Source organism: Mirounga angustirostris, unplaced genomic scaffold (genome assembly GCF_029215605.1).
Source record: "Mirounga angustirostris isolate CCGP_5_RB_7025 unplaced genomic scaffold, mMirAng1.0.hap1 SCAF_6, whole genome shotgun sequence".
NCBI lineage: Eukaryota > Metazoa > Chordata > Mammalia > Carnivora > Phocidae > Mirounga > Mirounga angustirostris.
Genome location: NW_026991714.1, coordinates 100,626,844 through 100,642,598, shown reverse-complemented (window position 1 = coordinate 100,642,598; position 15,755 = coordinate 100,626,844).

Sequence of the window (15,755 nt, the reverse complement as noted above, 5' to 3'; positions counted from 1 at the left end):
GCTCCCTTGGTCTGTATTACGTCCCTATGCCTTCAGCCTGTGGAGATGTGTCCAAAAAAGACTCCCTAAATGGGAAAATCTCAAATACTCAAGTCCTGGTTAGGCTGGGGCTTACAGCTATGTGAAGGTGGGTACAGATGTGGATCATCCTGGATGGCTCTGCAACCTTAGGCAGAACTGTTTACCAGACCCCTCTAAACCTCCTGTAGCACTTTAGGTGCTAATGTTAAAAACCTGCCCTCCAAGGGACAGTGGGGCAGAGGGGAGAGGAACAGCCTTTGGGCTCTGCTCCTCACCTTCTGTGTGACCTTGAGCAAGTTACTTAACCATTCTGACACTCCCTTCATCATCATCTAAAATAGAGAAAAATTATAATTATCTCATAAGGGGGTGTAGAGTTGAATGAAAAAAGTATGTATGGAAACTGCATAAACGTCAGTAATCTCTCTTTCCAAGATCTCGCCTCCCTGCCAGTCTGATTTGTGGGGGAAAGTCCTGGCCACCCAAGGGTGGGCTAGAAGACATATGGAACTAGGTGGAGTTTGAGGGATGGTAGTGTCTTGAGATTGAAAGAGATGTCAGGAGGGGTGAACCAGCTACACTGGCAAAGACCTGTGCCCCAGGAAAGGGGTTAAGCACTTTGTATGCGTTACCTGAGTTAGTCCTCACAACAACTCTGAGTTATACCAATTGTATCCCCATTTTATAGATGATAGAATGGAGGCACAGAGATGTAAAGTCATTTGCTCAAGATCACACGGCTTTGTGAAGGGGGCAGGGGAGATGGGATTGGAAAGAAACTCTCTGAGCTGGGGAGCATCCACCCTACCCCTCCTCTGGGGCTGCACTGGCAGCCAGCAGGAATGCCTCTCCCCCTTAGCTCTGATCTATTCTCTACTTGGGATTTTTCTGGAGCTGAGATCTAGAATCGCTCCTCAAATACGAGTGCAGTGGGCTGCTTCAGGAAGGGGTGAAAGAATTCAGAGGTTGGTCCAGTCAGGCCCAGGAGCCAGTAGGGGATGGGCTGGAAGAGGGCCAAGTGTCCCCAGGGATGCTTCCTAGATGGGAGGAGAAAGGACTTGGGGACCAACCCTGCAGGCTGGAAGGGGACCTGGTAGGAGCAGAGAAGCAGTAAGTATTGCCCAATATCCTCCTCCCCACACGGTCCGGCACAGGTTGGGGTCTGGAGCATCTGGGGCAGGGTGCTTGTAGTCAGCCCCCTCCCCTGCCCTCTCTGGCTGGGTATTCAGGATCAGGAGGATGGATCTGGGTGGAGCAGGACTCCCTGGGAAGAACTTTGGCCAACTGAGAAAGGTCCCTGTGGGCAAAGGTAGTTGGGTTATTTTTGGCTTGGCCCAGGACAGCCGGCAAGGGCGGTGGATGAGAGTCAGTAGCTCATCACACCAAGCCAACTGCACGCATCCACACAACTACAAGCGTACATACATACACAGACCCCTGGACACCATTACAAGCACTCCTCGCCGAGAGACACCTACAAAAGTATGCATAGGTAAATGTGCAGCAAAGACCCACAGGTGCAAAAGGACCCTCCTAGAAACACTTACAGGTAGGCATCCAACTGCACAGAAAACCATATACCTAAGACAAGGGACCCCCCAAAAAGCACACACGTACCCTGTGTCACAGACACAAACACATACACAGACATACACCTCCAAAAGCACAAATATACTCTCAAGAAGATGACACTAAAGACAAATTGATACTTAGATACCTAACTTCCTGGAGGAAACACATACAGGAACACAGGTACCAAGACCCACTGCTGACTGTCATCCCCTGGATTCAGACACATGGTCAAGGACACTATGCTAAATAACTCAGCAGGGACCTCAGCAGAAACATGGCATGCATGCGGGGACCACAGGGCTGGTGCTGGTGCCCTCCCTCTCTCTCTCTCTCTCTCTCTCTCTCTTCATCAGAGGCCAGTGGGAATTGCAGATTTTTCCAAAAACTACAGTCCTCTGGACTTGCTGTTCAGCCAGTAGTTGCACCAGGTAGGCCCTTCTAGTCCAATGTCAGGTTTTATGACTTTGTTTAATTCCTGACAGCAGGGAAGGGGGGATGGGAGGGCAAGCAACAGAAGAGTGGTTATTTATTTCCCCCTCTCCTGCAGGTGTCTGCCCCACTTTCCTCCCCAGCCTAAAAACTCTTTCAACTCTTAAAATATGCCTATGGAGACTGGGGGGAGGGTCCCGGGCCCTGTTTTCCCTCCAGGACTAGAGCATCAGGGTGGGGAACTTAGTACACTGGGGATCCCTCCGAATTTCCCCTGCCCCTCTCCCATGCTGTAACAGTGTGAGTGCTGGTCCTCAGCCAGGGCCAGGGAAAGGACTTCAGAGGGAGTCATAATACCCTGAGCCCCCACCTTTTCCTAGGATGGGTGAAGAGCAGGCAAGGCCCAGGCCCTGGGATGACTCATTGGAGTAACTGGATTAAGAATTACCAAGGTGTTCCCAAACCCAGTGCCATCAGACTCAACAGCAAAGGTGTCCTGCTGTGAGTTAAGAAGGAGGGGGAGGTGGTGAGCTGCTTAGAGTCAGGGCCCCTCCTTTCCGGATTATCATTATATATCCAGCTTGGAAGACCTCATCCTGCACACAGTAGGCCTACGATCAATATTGGTTGAGCGGCAACATCAACGAGGCTGGAAAAAGAGGGGTTAATGAGCAAAGGGCCCCTAGCCTTGTCAACCAGCCCTAGAAGGAGCCTCTCACCTCCCCCTCCATTTCCTGGGGGCTTGGGGTCTGGGGCAAGGAGGTGGGGCTGCCTTCCTGAAACACAGCTGCTTTGAAACAGTCCCAGAGCCAGTTCTAACCCTTAGTGGGGGCTGCAGATGCTTCCATGGGCTATCCTCATTTCTCCCAAACCAGAAGAGCACGTGGGAGATAAGAGTTCTGGAATTCGGAGATGGACCAGGGACAGCTCTTAACCTGCTGGGAGAAGGTGGGATGGCTGCTGAGCCTTTCCTAGCATCGGTTTCCTCAATTGTAAAATGGAAACACCAACTACCTCCTAGAATTGAAAAGAATATACAGAAAGCCCTTTATCTGGTTGAATACAGGCTACTTCTTTAGTAACAATACCCTGGGCTCCCTGCCGGCGGCGGCGCTGGCCGCTCTGGGTTGGCACCTCCCTCTGCGGCCGGGACCCGTGTGCTCACAGGGGCCACTAGGCGGCGCGCTGCAGCTCCGCACCTCCCCCGCGGCCGCGGCGACCTCCGTCCTCAGGCTGTGGGTCTGCAAGCGAGAAGCGCCCCTGGCTTCTACCCTGGGGGGCCTCCCGAGGAGTGGTTCTTGGACCCCCGGCTTGTCTGGGGGAGGGGGGCTCTCAGACGACTCGGTTTGGAGGATCTTGGGAGGGAAGGTTTGAGAATGAGTTCATAATCCCTCCCCTGACCCATCCAGTCCAAACGCCTGGACCCTGGGGAGGGAGGCGCCTAGGGTTGAAGCCCCTTGAAGCTCTACCATGTTATTATTATAGCTAATGGGGAGTGCTTTCTATGTGCCAGGTACTGTCCCAAGTCCTTTATATGCTGGCAACAACCTTCTGAGATAGGTACTGTTACTACAACCCCTATTTGCCAGATAAAGAAACGGAGGCACCGAGAGGTTGCTTGGCCAGGGCCACATACAGCTAGTGGTGCAGTGGGGACGCAAATCCAGATGGAATGGATTCTCAAGTTTGTACTCTTCTTTTTCAGTTGAGAAAAAATCCATGTGACATAAAACTTACCATTTAAGAGTACACGATTCAGGGCGCCTGGCTGGCTCAGCCAGTGGAGCGTGTAACTCTCGATCTTGGGGTCATGAGTTCAAGCCCCATGTTGGGCGTCGAGCTTACTAAAAAATAAATAAGTAAATAAAAGTGTACGATTTGGTGTTTTCTAGCGTATTGATGATGTTGTAGGGTCATCACAACTATCTAATTCAATAGCATCTCCATCACCCCAGAAAGAAGTCCCACACCATGAAACAGTTCCCTCTCCTGCTTCCCCTGTGCATTCTTTCTTTCCTCTCCCAGCCCCTGGCAACCATGAGTCTACTTTCCTGTTTCTGTGCATTTGCCTATTCTGGGAATTTCATATAAATGGAATCATAACACTACGTGACCGTCAAGCTTGGGCTCTTAACCTCAGCTAAATACTGTGACAGCCCTCCTCCCACTCCCCACCCCACACACATCTTTTCTCTTGTCCCCAGGGGAGGGCCTTCTCCCTGGGGTTAGGGCAACAGAAGCAGTTAGTCACAAAAGCCTTGGGGTCAGGCAGATCCGGGTTTAAATCCTGGCTCTGTCTTAGACAATTTACTCATTTTCTCTGCTGTTGCCTTCTCAAAATTCTTTGTTGTTGCTGTTAATTAAAAAAAAGAAAACTTTGAATCTTAAAACAGTTTTAGATATACAGAAAAATTGCAGATGTAATATAGAAAGTTCCTATATAGCCTTCACCTTATTTCCTCTACTATTAGTATCTTATATCCGTATGTAGTATATTTGCTACAATTAATGAACCTATACGGATATATAATTGTGAACTAAACATTCATATTTTCTTAGTTTTTACCTAATATCCTTTTTCTGTTCCAGGATCCTATCCAGCATGCCACATTACACACAGTGATCATGACCTCAAAGGCTTCTTTTGGCTGTGATAGTTTCTCAGACTTTGTTTTTGTGATCTTGATGGTTTTGAGATTTATTGATCAGGTATTTTGTGGAATGTCACTCAGTTGGGGTTTGTCCATCTTAAAATTCTTAATAATTTTTTAAAAGACTTTATTTTTTTGAGAGAGAGCACGAGAGAGCATGAGCAGGAGGAGGGGCAGAGGGGCTTAACCCACTGAGCCACCCAACTGCCCCAAAATTCTTAATTTTTGAACAAGGAGCCCTGTTAAAAATAATTTTGCACTGGGTCCTACAAATTAGGTAACCTGTCCTGCTTACAGGAGAAGGAAAAGGATGTGGAGCGGGCCTGGGATATGCCCCAGTCTGGCTGGCAAATCTCAATACTGCCCAGAGGGGATTTATCAGCTCTGAAGAGAGAGTGCTAGACTCCAGACCCAGGGTGGGAAGGAAACCATAAACCTGGAAGAGGCTCGCATTCCAGGGAATGTGTGAGAAAGATGTAGGGTCAGGAATGTGGATGGTGTGGTCAGGGCGTGGCCAGGCCCTTGTCCTTCCACCAGGGGACAAAAGAGCAGAGAAAGCAGGAGGGGAAATCTCCCAGCAAAGGCAGGGCCTGCTATGCTAGAGATTGATTCTGTAGGACATGGGGAGTCATGGGTGCTGACTGAGCTGGAGAGAGCCTGATGGGAGCCCAGCTGTGGGAGCATATTTCAGGCTGGGGTGTTGTAGGGGCAGACTAAGGGGGACAGCCCAGGGCAGGGAAGCCAGTGGGGTTTGTGCCTGGGGCAAGGAGACCCGGCCTGGGGCTGCAGGGGGTAAGGACTCAGAGGGAGAAAGAAGACTCTGGACTCTGGGCCTCTTTGGGTATGGGAACTTGGGGGTAGGGGAGAGAATGGGGGCTGGGGGAGCCTAACAGGGGAAGGCAGGGTTGCAATGAGAGCAATAGAGAAAAGAGGAGGAGGGCTGGGTTGGGGAGAAGGTGGAGAATCTGGATGTGGTGAGTTAGGGGTGCCTGTGGACTTCCCAACATACCTGTGTGAATGCAGGACTGACCAGTGCTTACGGGAGTGGCTACTGTCTTAAAAATGAACAAAGCCACCTAACGAACACTAAGCAATTACAGGGAGCCAGACGCCATGCCAAGAGCTCTACTCGAATCAGTTCCTTCAATCTCCATGATAACCCGTGAAGTGGATGCTCTGCTTATCTCCATTTTAAAAATGAGAAAACTGTGACTCAGATTTCCCTGCTTAGCGGGAGACAGAGGCCAGACTGAAACCCCGGGCAGTCTGGTTTCAGAGCCTGCAGGGCTGACAAACACAAGGGACCACCTCAGTTCCCCTGGGTAGTTCTTTCAACAACGTGATTTCCTGTTGTTCCTCTCCATTATTCTTGGAGGTCATTGTTGATCCTGGACTTATTGAAATGGAAACTGAGGCTGGGGGGAGAGCCAGGGACAGCTGGTCAGGACTGACCTTGAGCGTTACACCCACATTCTATGACTGGTCCACACTACCAGCCTCTTCTGATCCTGTCTGGAGTTATGAGTGCTGAATAATCTCTGTAGAGGGAGGAGGAAGAGGAGAAGGTACCGTCTAAGGAGATGATTAAAATAGCAAGATAGACCTTTTAAACTTCCTTGTACTCTGTTTTAAACATTCCAGTTTAAATGTATCCAGGTAACACCAGGTTACTTTGTCTAATGAAAACATCAAGGCACTCCACGTTTGTCTTAAAACTATAACAATACAGCGCTTGGCATATAGAAATGCCTCTTGCCATTTCAAATATGTCCAATTTCAGAACTGCTCATGTGATGCTTCCAGTATTGTTCATGTAATAATGGGCTGCTAATCGAATTGAATGCTATATTTATCCTATCCAGAGAGCACAAGATAATTCACTCGCTGAGATTAATATTTAAATCAACTTTATTTACAAATCACTATCTTGATAATTATAACTCTGTAAAGTTTCATTGGGGCAAAAGTAGAACTGCTTAAGTTCTAGCAGTTCTTTAAACCAAAAATGAGAGAGAATTCAAAATTAATTTGTAAGAGAGACAACATTCCCATGTTTCTGGGATTCTGTGCTTATGGATTTTCAGTAGCTGGTTCTTTTGAAGGTAACTCACTATGATTTTCAGGATAAATGCCAAAGAAATTCTTCAGTGGAAAGTATTCTTGAGGTGGTCCTCCCGTGAACTGGATGCACGGGCCACAAAGATCTTAATTAGAGGAAGAAGGAAAAGAAAGAATATGGGAGCGGAGTAGAGTAGACTGAGTGTGTGTGTGTGTGTGTGTTGTGTGTTTGGGGAGAGGGATAGTGTAGATCTTTCCTTTCTGTTGAATGCTGATGCTACAGTGAAAGGCCATATGGTGAGCACTCCTTGTCACATCCTCTGCTCTATCTTTTTTGCAATATCAGCAGTCAGCTCACCTGGTTCTGGATATTTAGATTTCTTTTTGTTCCACTCTTTTGCCATAAAATCTATTCCACCATGAACTATGAATTTGGACCTATTTAGCTTTTCATTGGTTGCTTCTAGGTCTGCTGTTCCTGATGACTCTTTATTACCGTCGGCAACTTTTAAGCAGACTCTGTCAGTGTGCATGTGTGTATACACATTCTTTCTTAAAATGGCTAAGCTTTTTAAGTAGTTAGGCAAGTTGTAGGGTGAGAGATTTTTTAAACAGGTCAAAACTTCTGCTCCCAGTTAAGAGAGCTGTAAAACATTCCAGTGATTGCTGTCCAGATACCATTACTCAAGGATCTGTGCAGAAGTCTGGAAATAGACCAGTGTTGCCTGGTTGGGGTGACCCATTGGAACCAGGAGATCCCAAATGGTGGAGAAGTTCAAGTACAAGGAAACGGAGGTTCAAGAACTAGCAGTATACCCACTTTCCTGCTCACTACTTCCTCTTCTGTCTTTTAAAGAATTTGGTTGAGATGTAATTTACATACAATGAAATGCACAGATCTGGAGTGTAGAGTTCTATGACATTTGACAAGTGAACACACTGAGTAACCACAATCCCAATCAAGATAGGAACATCTCCATCATCTCAAAATTCCCTTGCCTCCTTCCCAGTCAATCCTCACCCTGATTTCTAACCGCGTAGATGAACTTTGCTTATTCCTGAATGCACATGCATGGAATCAGATAATATGTAGCCTTCTGCGACTGACTCGTTTTGCTCACCATAATGACTGAGATCCATTCCAGGTTGTTGTGGTAACAGAAGTTTGTTCCTTGTTATTATTAAATAGTATTAATTATTTGAACACACCATAATTTGTTTATTCATTCTCTTGTAATGGACATTTGGATTGCTTCCCATTTTAGTCTAGTATGAATAAGGCTTCTGTGAATATTCTTGAACAAATTTTTTTCTTTTTGGAAACCTGTTACCATTTTCCTGCAGTAAATAGGAGTGAAATTGCTGGGTCCTCAGGTAAGTATGTATTTAATTTTATAGAAAACTGCCAAAACTATTTTTCCCAAGTGATTATTTCACTTTGTACTCCCACCTTCCGTGTATGAAAGCTCCAGTTTCACAATTCTCGCCAGCATTTGATATTGTCAGTGTTTTTAATGAAGCCAGTGGGTGTGAAGTGGTATCTCAATTTAGTTTTAATTGGCGCTTCTCTGATGACTAGTGATGCTGGTCACCTTTCATGTGCTTATTAGCCACTTGTATGTCTTCTTTTATGAAGGATCTGTTCAAACCTATTGCCCAATCTTTATTGGGATGTTTCTCATGTTTTAATGTTGATTTATAGGACTTCCTTGAACATTCTGAATGCACATCCTTTGTCAGCTAGATGTGTTGTGAATATTTCCTCCCAGTGGTCTGTTGTTTGGTTTTTCATTTTGTTAACAGTGTGTTTTAAAGAACCAACATTTTCAATTTTGATAAAGATCCGTGCTTTACATTTCTTCTTTTATGATTATTGCGTTTTGTGTCATAGAGATATTCTCCTGTTTCCTTCCCGAAGGTTTATAGTAATTAGCATTTATGTTTAAGTCTATTATCTGTCTCTAATTATTTTTAATGTATAGTGTGGGGTGGAGGTCAAGGGTCATTTTCTCCCCCATCTCATTATCCATTTGTTTCAGCACCATGTTTTTGAAAAGACTTTCCTCTCCCCGTTGAATTGCTTTGGTCCCCTTTATCAAAAATCATTGAACTGTGTAAGTGTGAATCTATTTCTGGATCCTCTGTTCTGTTTCATTAATCCATTTGCCTATCCTTACCCCAATACCACACCATCTTTACCACCAGGGGTTTACAGTTAATCTGTGAGCTCTCTAACCCTCTTCTTTTTTTTTTTTTTTTCAATATTATTTTGGATCTTGTAGATCATTACCATTTCCATTACCTTTAGAATCAATTAGTTAATTTCCATTAAAAAGGTTAGGATTTTGATAAGATGTCATCAAATGTATAGGCCAATTTGGGGAGAACTGACATCTTAACACTGAGTTTTCAATCTGTAATCAGGCGTATCTCTTCATTTTCTTAATTTCTCTGAGTATTAACCTGTCATTTTCAATGTAAAGACTTTGTACATTTTTATTAAATTTATCCCTATAAATATTATGGGTTTTTATGCTATTAAAATGGTTTTAGTCTCAATCAATACTAGTTGTTTTATTCTCAGTTCTTCTGGATTCTGTTCATACACAAACATATCATCTGTGAATAAAAAGCACTTTACTCATTCCATTCCAATCGTTATGAATTGTGTTTATTTCTCATACCTTATTGTACTGGCTAAAACCTTCAGTACAATGTTAAACAGAAGTGATGAGAACAGACATTCTTCACATGTTCTGGATCGTGGGGGGAAAGCATTCATATTTCATCATTAAGTAGGATGTTAACTGTCAGCTTTCCATAGCTATCTGTTACCATATTGAGGAAATGCCCTTCTATTTTATTCCTGCTTTGCTAAGATTTTTAAGTATCATGAATGGGTATTGGATTTTGTCAAATACTTTTTCTGCATCAATTGAGATGATCATAATTTTTTCCTCTTTCTTCTGTTAATGTGGTGAATTACAGTGATTTCTTCTCTCTTTTTTTTTTTAAGATTTTATTTATTCATTTGAGACAGAGAGATACAGAGAGAGAGAGCATGAGCAGGGGGAGAGGGAAATGCAGACTCCCCGCTGAGCCAGGAGCCCAATGCGGGGCTCTATCCCAGGACCCTGGGATCACGACCTGAGCCAAAGGTAGAAGCCCAACCATCTGAGCCACCCAGGTGCCCCCAGTGATTTATTTTCAAGTGAGAAACTAGCCTCTCATTCCTGGGATAAGCCACATTCTGAATTCAACTTGCCAATATTTTGTTAAGGAATCTTTACACTGATGTTCATGAGGAAATGTTGATCTGTACTTTTATTTTTTGTGATATTTTTGTGAGGTTTCAGTGGAAGGTCATGCTGGTATTGTGAAATGAGTAGGAAGCATTTCTTTTCTAGTTTTGGAAAAAGTTTGTGTGAGATTAGTATCATTTCTTCCTTACATAGTTGAAAGACTTCACCAGGGAAGCCACTTGAGAGAACTGTTTTCTTTGTTGGAGGTTTTGATTGTTAATCCAATTCTTTAACAGACTTGGGCCCATTAATATTTGCTACTTCTTCTTGGGCAACTTCTGATAAGCTGTACTTTGATGGAATTTTTTCATTTCATCTAAATTTTCATATTTATTTGTGTAGGGTTTTAGGACGGAACCTATAATGATATGCCCTCTTTGGTTTTTGGTATTGGTAATTTGAGTGTCCTTGACTCTCTCTTTTCTTGTTCAGCCTAGCTAAGGGGTTGTCAATCTTTTGATAAGACCTTTTTAAATCTTTCAAATGGTCATATTTGTCTGTGATGAATTTTTCTTTTATCTATTTTTTATATGATTGCTTTTCACTCTATTAATTCTTTTCTTCTACTTAGTATGGAGCTTGCTTGCTCTTCTTTTCTTCTTAACGTGGCTGCTTGGATCATTGATATTTAGTTTTATTCCTATCTAACATAAGCAGTTAAAGCTATACTTTCTATTTAGCAGCACTTTATTTGCATTCCATTAATTTGGATATGTTTTCTTTTCAATTTCATTCAGTTTATTCAAATAACTTATAAGGAGGAAAAAAGGGGGAGGGGACAAAGGAATAAGAAACAGAGTGAACAAATAAAACGAATAATAAAGTGGTAGATGTAAGCCATAACATATCAATAATTACGTTAAATGTAAGTCATCTAAATACATCAATTAAAAGAGATTTGCACAGTGGATAAAAAAAATTACCTAATTATATGGCGTCTGCAAAAAACCCACTTGACATGTAGCTATATAGGTAGGTTGAAAGTAAAAAGGGGAAAATGTACTGTGCAAACACTAATTTTAAAAAAGCAGGGTGGAACGGCACCTGGGTGGCTTAGTCGGTTGGCTTAGTCGGTTAAGTGTCCAACTCTTGATTTTGGCTCAGGTTGTGATCTCAGGGTCTTGGGATTGAGCCCTGCATTGGGCTCTGTGCTCAGTGTGGAGTCTGCTTGAGATTCTCTCTCCCTCTGCCTCTCCCCTCCACTCCACTTGTGCTCTCTCTCTCTCTCTCAGTAAATAAATAAAATATTTTTAAAAAGGCAAAGTGAATATATTAATAATATCAAGTGGACTTTTGAGCAAAGGAAATACCAGGGACAAAGAAGGACATTAAATATTGATAAAAGGGAAAACACACCAAGAATATATAGAAATCCTTAATGTGTATGCACCAGACAACAGAGCTGCAAAATACATGAAGTACAAACTGACAAAACTGGAAGGAGAAATGGAAATAGACCTACCTGCAGTTACAGTTGGAGACTTTAACATCCCTTTTTCTCTACCAGACAGAAAATCAATTGGGATATAGAAAAAATGAGCAATAGGATCAGCCAACAGATCTAACAGGTATTTATAAAACACTCTACCCAAATAGTAGAATATTACGTTCTTTTCAGGTGCTCATGGAAACTTCGCAAAAGTATTCCTTTATCCTAGTCTTTAAAACAAATCCCAACAAATTAAAAGAATTGAAACCATGTAGTCTGACCACAAGGGGAATCAAACTGGCAATCAATAACAGAAAGATAACAGAAAAATCTCCTAACACTTAAAAAAAATACTTAGGACCGAACTATAATGAAAGTACAACATAATTGTGAGATGCAGCTAAAGCAGTTCTGGGAGGGAAATTTATAACACTGAATACTTATGTTGGGAAAGAGAAAAAGATCTCAAATCAATTTCACTTAGTTCAAAATATTATCTAATTTCCCGGGGCATTATTCTTTGACCAGTGAATTATTTAGGAGTGTGCTGTATAATTTCCAAGTATGTGGTATTTTCCAGATACCTTTTTGTTACTGATATTTAGTTCATCCATACATGGTCACAGAACAAACTTTTCATGACTTCAGTCCTTTAAAATTTATTATAATTTTTCTTCATGAATATATCTATAATAATAATATATCATATATAATATCTTGATGAATATTCTGTGTACATATATAAATAATGTATATTCTGTAATTGTTAAATGTAATATTCTATGAGTATTCTGTAAATGTCAGGTAGTTTATTGAAAGCAACTAACAAATTGACAGTTGTGCTTAAATCTATTTCCTTTGTTCAAATCCTTTTATTTATTTATTTATTTATTTATTTATTTATTTATTTGAGAGAGAGAGAGAGAGACAGAGAGCATGAGAGGGAGGAGGGTCAGAGGGAGAAGCAGACTCCCTGCCGAGCAGGGAGCCCGATGCGGGACTCTTTCCCGGGACTCCAGGATCATGACCTGAGCCGAAGGCAGTCACCCAACCAACTGAGCCACCCAGGCGCCCTGTTCACATCCTTTTTAATCTACTTATTCACATGTTGAAAGAATAATGTTAAAACATTCAAATATAATTTCTCTACTTCTTCCTTTAATTTTCTGAGTAGTCACTTCATGTACTTTGAAGCTCCATTATTGAGAACATAGACATTTAGGAAGGTCAAGTCTTCCTGATAAATTGACCATTTATCATGGCTCAGGTCTCTTTATTGCTGGTAACATTTTGTTATGAAGACTGCTTTGTCTGGTATTACCATAGCAACAACTTTTTCTTACATGATAAGAAAAACTTGTTTTATATGTTACAGCACAATATTGAAAATAGAAAATATAGTTGCCTTGAGCAATAAGAGAAAAAGCAAACAAATCTATCAAATTAATCAATATAAATTCTACATATTTGTTGTACCTATGGACCATAGCATATACTCTAAACAATTTGAACAGTTTTATTGAAATCTAAATATATGTCAATGTATAATAAACTGCACATATTTGATATGTATATCTTATAAATTTAGACCCTTATACACCCATGGAATCATGATCTCATCAAAACTGTGACTGTATCTATCACTCCTGCAAGTTTCCTTCTGCTCCGTTGTAATCCCTCCCTCCTGCCTCCCGGTCTTCCCCAGCCTCCCAAGCAAACACTGACCTGCTTCCTTTTACTGTCTGTTAGTCTGCATTTTCTAAACATGGAGTCACACAAAATGTACTCCTCTTTTTTTGGTTTCTTTCTCTCATATACTAATTTTGAGATTCATCCATGTTGTTAAGTGTAACAGTGGTCTGTTCCTTTTTGTTACTGAGTAATAACATATTATATGGATATACCATAATTTGTTTATTTAATCACCTATTGCCAGATGTGTGGGTTGTTTCTAGTTATTATAAAAAAACCTACCACGAGAATTTGTATGCAAGTCTTTTTTTTTTTTTTTTAAGTTATCTCTATACCCAATGTAGGTCTCAAAATCATGACCCCAAGATCAAGAGTTGCATGCTGTACTGACTGAGCCAGCCAGGCGCCCCTGTGTGCGAGTCTTTGTATGGATATGTGCTTTCATTTCTCTTGGGTAAATATATAGGGATGGAATATCTGATTAAACATTAGGCGTATATTTAAAGATACTGATAAACTGTTTTCCAAAGTAGTTGTACCATTTTCCATTCCCACCAGTAGAGCATGAAATTTCCAGTTTTTCCACATTCTTGCCAATGTTTGTTATGGTCATTGTTTTTTTTTTTTTTTTAAAGATTTTATTTATTTATTTGAGAGAGAGAGAATGACAGACAGAGAGCATGAGAGGGAGGAGGGTCAGAGGGAGAAGCAGACTCCCTGCTGACCAGGGAGCCCGATGTGGGACTCGATCCCGGGACTCCAGGATCATGACCTGAGCCGAAGGCAGTCGCTTAACCAACTGAGCCACCCAGGCGCCCCTATGGTCATTGTTTTTAATTGTAGCCATTCTACTAGGTATGATGAAATATCTGTTTAAGTCTTTTGTTCCTCTTTCAATTGGCTATTTGTTTTCTTACTCTTGAGATTTGAGAGAGACATACATTTATATAATTGAAATATATATACACTTTGAGATATATATATACCTTATATATATATGATATATGCACTGGCTAAGAAAAAAAGACATCCTGCTATTTGCAACAACACAGATGAATCTTAAGTCCGTTATGCTAAGTGAAATAAGTCAGACGGAGAAAGACAAATAATGCATGATCTCACTTACATGGAGAATCTAAAAAAGCCAAATGCATAGAAACTGAGAGTAGAATGGTGGTTGCCAGGGGCTGCGGTGCGGGGGGTGGGGGGTGCGGAGGGAGTGGACAGGGAAATGGTGGTCAAAGGGTACAAACTTCCAGTTATAAGATGAATAAGTTCTGGAGATCTAATGTACACCACTGTGATTATAGCTAATAGTACTATATTATATACTTGAAAGTTGTTAAGAGAGAAGGTCTTAAATGTTCTCACCATAAAAAAAGAAACATTAATTATATGACATGATGAAGGTGGTAATCATTTTGCAATAAAGGGTATATCAAATCAACAGGTTGTACACCTTAAACTTTCACAATTTTGTATGTCAATTAGATCTCAATAAAGCTGAAAAATTATATAGGTTCTAGCCAGTACAATTAGGCAAGGAAAAGAAATAAAAGGCAAGCAAATTGGTAAGAAGTAAATACAATTGTCTTTATTTGTAAGCAACATGATGGTCTCTGCAAAAATCTGATGGAATCTATAAAAAAGCTACAAGAATGGGGGCACCTGGGTGGCTCAGTTGGTTAAGCATCTGACTTGATTTCGGCTCAGGTCGTGATCTCGGGTTGTGAGACTGAGCCCCGTGCCAGCCTCCGCACTGGGCGTGGAGCCTGCTTAACATTCTCTCTCTCCTTCTCCCTCTGCCGCTCCCCTACCCACCTCTCTCTCTCAAAAAAAAAAAAAAAAAAAAGCTACAAGAAGTAAGAAGTAAATTTAGCAAGGTTGCCAGATATAAGATCAATATATTTAGAAATCAATTGTATTTCTATATACTGGCAATGAACAATTGTAAATCAAAACTTTAAAACATATAATTTATAATAGCCCAAAGCCAGCTCTTAGAGGGAGAAGAAAAAGAAGAACAAACAGTCCCAGCAGCCCTGATTGGCAGTGTTTGCCAACGTCGGTTGTGTAAATACTCCCCCCACTGCTGAGTTCAAGTTATCAGCATTACATAGTAACGAATCTGAGCAGAGTTATGAAAAGATGTGCTAACTGGCTCTCGGGAGCACAGCTGGTCCCAGCACAGTGCTGCAGATTTCCTACTTCCTCATAGGTATAAAGTACTTTTATTTTTTATGAATACTACCTAGAAAAAATGTGAGGACTGAAATATAATTTTACTCTGTTTGCTTGTATCTTTCATAGAGCGGGTCAACACTTTCCTCTGTCTTGGGGTGAGGACCATACTCTTCTCAGGTTGAATTGATGGGGGCTGGGCTTTAGCGGTCATTAGATTGAGTTCACCTACGATTAGAGCTCTCCCCAACCTCAAGTGCGATGAGCAGCTGTTGGATCTTGCTATTGAGCAGGGAGAGGGTTTGGCTGCCCTTTCAGATGGTCTTTGGTTCACCTTTGGATGTGGTTCTGGCAAGGCCTTGACACCGAAGGCCTGGAAGAGGGACCGCCCGGTGGGCTCCTCCTGTGGGAAGGCGGTGG